Below are 5518 nucleotides of genomic sequence, written 5' to 3'. Positions count from 1 at the left end.
TGGAATTCCCCTATCTCACCGCTCCCCCCCCCCCAATGAGAGTGATTCCCTACACACCCACTTCCACCTCTCTTCCCTGCCTGGGATTCCCCTACACTTGGGCATTGAGACTTCACAGGGCCAAGAACATTTCCTCTTATTGATATTTGATATATCCTCTGCTACATATACATGGGCTTTTCCAATTGTATTCTTTGGTTGATGGTTTACTCTCTAGGAGTTCTGGGGATTTAGTTGGTTGATACTGTTGTTCTTCTTGTGCAGTTAGAAATCCCTTCAGCACTGAAACATGGCAGAGGTTAGGTCCAAGTCAGTGCTGTTCGTATATCTCAGTAATATTTGTTGGCCACCCATTGCAGAAGCAGTGTTCAGAAAATTGGTCACTGATTAAAATGTTTCAGATAATTGGAGGATAGACAGTGTGGCTACATTCACCTATGATATGGGAAGCCCCTTGACTATCGAGGGCAGAGCTGCATGAGAAAACATGGCATCCACATGTATCACATTGCACGGCAGATCACAAGAGAAAACTTCCCTATATTCGATTATATACTATGTATGGATGAAAGCCATCTGAGAGATTTGATTAGAAAAAGTAATCAAGTTAAAAACTGCAAAGCTAAAATTGAGCTATGTGGAAGCCATGATCCACAGGAACAGCTCATTATTGAAGATCCCTATTATGGCAATGACTGACTTCGAGGTGGCATACCAGCAATGCCTTAAGTGCTGCAAGGGCTTCCTGGAGAAGACTCACTTGCTGGTCCTACCACCACCATTGATCAACTACTTACTCACCTTTGCTATGCCCAAGGGTGGTGGCAGTCCCATACCACACCTTTCTTTTTAGCTGACTTACTCTATATCTTTAAAATAATTTTAGGTGGAAATTAGGCATATGTTCAGAAGGATAAAAACATTTGAATCAGACAGTTTGAGGTGTGGCTAAGCATTGTTAGACTAACTAAATATTGTCATAATTATAAAATCACGGAACCGCAAATATGGAACAAAAGAAAACCCAATAAAGTAAGAATGACCTACAAGGTCTGGGTCAACCTCTGAGCCCAGCAAACCTGGGTAGTCTAATCTATCTGGAGCACATGGCCAGCACCCAGTGGTGCTGTTTGCTTGCCTTATATCTCTCTATTCTAGACTCTTAATTGTGACAATATCTTCACCCAGGGCAGCCTTTCATTTAACATTAGAAAAGTTTAAACTCTGAGGGTATCAGGTATTTGAGAGGGGAGAAGCTGGATGTGATGGTGAGCCTGAAATTCCAGCAGGCCATCCTGGACTGTAATGTGACAACCTATCTGAAAAAGAAATAAAAATAATAAAAAAATGTGACCCAAAAATTGGTAAAATTAACAGCTTTAATCTTACCTGATTTTTCTGTTTTTTTTTTTTTTTTTTTTTTTTAACTTTTTTCCTATTTGAGCCACTTTGCTTTCAAATAAATCAGCATGCTTAAATAGTGGTATGAGTTTGTGAGTGTTCTCTATCAACATTTTACAAAGTGACAGGCAAGCATAAATAATTTCGGTATATTTTCAGAAAAGGAACCTCAAATTTATATGGATGTAAATCAGTATAAACTGTGAATTAAACTGGAACATTATCAAATACAATTAAAATACAAAAAAATAAAAATCCTCCAGCCACTTCATTCCTTTTTCTAACAACTCCATTGGGGACCCGGATCTCAGTTCAGTGGCTGGATGAGAGCTTCCAACTCTGTATTTCTCGGGCTCTGACAGAGCCTCTCAGGAGGCAGATAAATCAGGCAACTGTCAGCATGCACTTCTTGGTATTCACAATATTGTTTGGGTTTGGTGACTGAATATGCGATGGGTCCTACATTGGGAAAATTTCTGAATAGCCTTTCCTTGAAGCTCTTCTCCAACCTTTGTCTGTGAGTTTTCTACTGTGAATATTTTGTTCCACCTATTCAGAAGGACTGAAGCATCTACTCTTTGGTCATCCAACTTCTTGAGCTACATTTGGTTTGTGGATTGTATCTTGGGGAATCTGAGCTTTTGGACTAATATATATTTATCAGTGAGTATGTTCTTTGTGATTGGGTTATCTCATTCAGGATGATATTTTCTGGTCTCATCCATTTTTATAAGAATTTCATGAAGTCATTTTTTTAATAGCTGGGTAGTACTCCATTGTGTAAATGTACATTTTTTTTATCCATTTTTCTGTTGAAGGACATCTGGTTTCTTCCCAGCTTCTGACACTTACAAACAAGGCTGCTTTGAAAACAGTGGAACATATGTCCTTGTTATATGTTGAAGCATCTTTGGGATATATGCCCAGCAGTGGTATAGTTGGGTCCTCAGGTAGTACTATGTCCAATTTTCTGAGAAACTATCAAACTAATTTCCAGAGTGGTCATACCAACTTGAAATCTCACCAAAAATGGAAAAAAAGTTATTCTTTCTCCACATCCTCACCAGCATCTGCTGTCACTGTCACCGAAGTTTTTTTTTTTTTTAATCTTAGCCATACTGACTGGTGTGGTGTGGAATCCCAGGTTTGTTTTGATTTGTGTTTCCCTGATGACTAAGAATGTTGAATATTTCTTTAGATGCTTCTCATCTATTTTATATTCTTCAGTTGAGAATTCTTTCTCTAGATCTGTCCCTCATTTTTAGTAGAGTCATTTGATTCTCTGGAGTCTAACTTCTTGATTTCTTTGTACATATTGGCTATTAGCCTTCTATCTGATGTTCTAGGTTCTTTCCCACTTTCTCTTCTATTAGTTTCAGTGTATCTATTTTTATGTGGAGTTCTTGAACTACTTGGACTTGAGTTTTGTATTTGGTGATAGGAATGGATCAATTTTCATTCTTCTACAGGCTGACCTCCAGTTGAACTAGCACCATATGTTGATAATGTTTTTTAACCCACTGGATGTTTTTAGCTCCTTTTTCAAAGATCAAGTGACCATAGGTGTGTCGGTTCATTTCTGGGTCTTCAATTCTATTCCATTGATCTACCTTTCTGTCTCTGATCCAATACCATGCAGTTTTTATCACCATTGCTGTGTAATACAGCTTAAGTTTGGGGATCGTGATTCTCCCAGAATTTCTTTTGTTGTTGAGATTAGTTTTTGCTATCCTGGTTTTTGTTATTCCAAATGAATTTGCAAATTGCTCTTTCCAACTCTATAAAGAATAGATTTTGAATTGTGTTGAAGATTGTATTGAATCTTTAGTGATTTTGCCAAAATTGCTAATTTTAAACATTCTTTAGATAAGCATTCCTTGGATTAGTTCGTTTTGTCTTCCTCATAAAAATTATTTTTTTTAATCCTAGGGATAGAATTATTTCCATCAGATAGTCCATGCTAGATGAGAATCCTCTGTTCCCCAAGACCTTCTAATTTTAATCAGAGGAAAAAGTGTAAAATAAATTAGAAGTGTGATATTAAAGGTAGACATGTATTTGTACCTATATCCCATTGGGAGAAAATAAAAACATAAGCTACCTTCCACAGTGGACACTGTAGAATCACTTTGCCACCAATACCCATATGCACAGAGGAGATGTAATGGACATTTTCTGATATTAAACTAAAGATAAGGATGGTGTTTATTAACTATCAGTGAGCCCAAACTGTCGAAGTTGAGAATTTCAACATGAAGCATAGATTTTTATGTACTTTTCTTACGAGGGTATATGAATCTGAAATCAGTTCTGAATGTTACTTTTCTCATTGCTATGACCAAATCCCTCACAAGAATCACCATGAGGGAGAAAGACTTTATTTCAGTTTACAAATGAGGAAATATGACAGATCACAGATAAGGAGACATGGTGGCAAGGAAATGAGACAGCTGATTAAATTGCATTCATGGTCAGGAGATAGAGACTCTACATGAAGTTTCCTAGGACACAATATCACAAAGCCTGCTCCTGAAACACTTCTGCTGGCAAGACTGCCCCTCCTAAAGTTTCTATTAACTTCCAAAATAGCACCACTAACAGGGAAAGCAAGTATTCAAACACAAAGCACAACTCAGATCCACTTGGTGTTCCCAGCCAACAATCTCTCTTTCTTGATGGGTGATTCTTTGCTCAATTTCCTGCTACATTTTAAAGTCTTATTTTGTACCTTAGAGAAAGATTTTCCCTGTTCAAAGGTTAAGAAAGAGACACAGTGCCTTAAATCTATTTGTTGCTTATCTTCATGGACTCTCCTTTTCTCATTCCCAAGGGAAAACTGATTTCAAGGAGATCTCATGCATATATTTTATTTTATTTTATTTTTACCTATTCTGGGATTCCATACTATGAATGACTTATTTGGGGTTCATTCAGAAGTTTCTGGACAGGACCACTGTATTGCTTAGCCATGACTCTCCCTAACTAGTTGGGTTCTGCTTTTCAGTGCCCAAACTTTGCAGCAGTTTTTTTCATTTTACTTTGTCTTTCCTGGCATATGACTTAAAAAAAAAACAATTTATTCTATTTTCATCTAAGATTTTAATACTTGACAGGGTATCATTTTGTTACCTATCTGTGTAGCAGGTAGCGATATTAGAGTACCACAAAGTACAAAATAGCTTCTTCTCTGACCTCTTTTCCAGCAAAATCAGACAAGAGAGAATAGAGAAATTGAAGCCTAAGAAAATAAATTCATTTCCGTGTGACAAACATATTGCATTTTTGACCCCAAACACATTTCTTTTCTTATTGGCATATCTATGTAATTTTGTTGTAAAACTGTATAAATATTGGAGAATAGTAGATGAGCTGAAATGCTGATCTGAACAGAGAAAGGCAGAGACAAACTTATACAGGCTGAATTCCCAAAGCAGTGGCTTTTGTGCTGATGGATAGGTCAAGAAAACAAGGTGTAACTGCTGTTTTAGGCTTTGAGGTAGAAACTTGTGCTTTAGTAAGTGTGAAGATTGCTGCTAACACTGGCAAACAAGAAGGTAAAAAGGCATGGAATCTGGTGGGACACAGGTAAACTGGGGAAGACAATTCTGAAAAATCTAGGGCAAGAATTCAGAAATCATGTCTCACAGTAAAACAGTAAATCTTATAATAATAAGCAGATAATTTATGAAACAGGAAAGTCTAAAGAGTAGTCCAGAAGAAAGGCATCTGAAAACTTGAAGCAATAACAAGAACAACAACAAACCCATGTCTCATTTTCTCTGAGAATGGAAATAAACAAAAACTTTCAGAATGGTCAGGAATAAAAAAGGCTCTCATTTCTGAGTCAATAAATAATTATATGATGTAACTATTAGACTTAAGGGAAAAAATAAAGTGTCACTCAATGGCAGGACTAGAACACATATTCATCTAAACACTGATGACAAAATTTAGGTTGATTCTAATCCACTCAGCAATTGTGCTAAGGTGAATAATTATAAGTATAGTGCCAGGTTTTAACCCACTTAGTTTATAGATTCCAATTTTGTAAACTCAATGAAAATAATTACAGAAAGAACATGCTTTAGAATCAAGAAAATCACATGCTTCACAAATG

The 5518-nt window shown here is 36.6% G+C and overlaps 1 pseudogene across 1 annotated transcript; it reads left to right on the top strand.

The window, feature by feature from the left end:
* Nucleotides 1-289: 289 nt before the first annotated feature.
* Nucleotides 290-853, top strand: LOC308429940 (low molecular weight phosphotyrosine protein phosphatase-like; annotated as a pseudogene). The gene has a single exon. The product of its transcript is annotated as a low molecular weight phosphotyrosine protein phosphatase-like (transcript).
* The last annotated feature ends 4665 nt before the right edge of the window (nucleotides 854-5518 follow it).

Source organism: Micromys minutus (genome assembly GCF_963924665.1).
Source record: "Micromys minutus genome assembly, chromosome: 14".
NCBI classification, from domain to species: Eukaryota; Metazoa; Chordata; class Mammalia; order Rodentia; family Muridae; genus Micromys; species Micromys minutus.
Note: the sequence above shows the minus strand (reverse complement) of the source record. Positions and strands in the feature narration are given on the sequence as shown.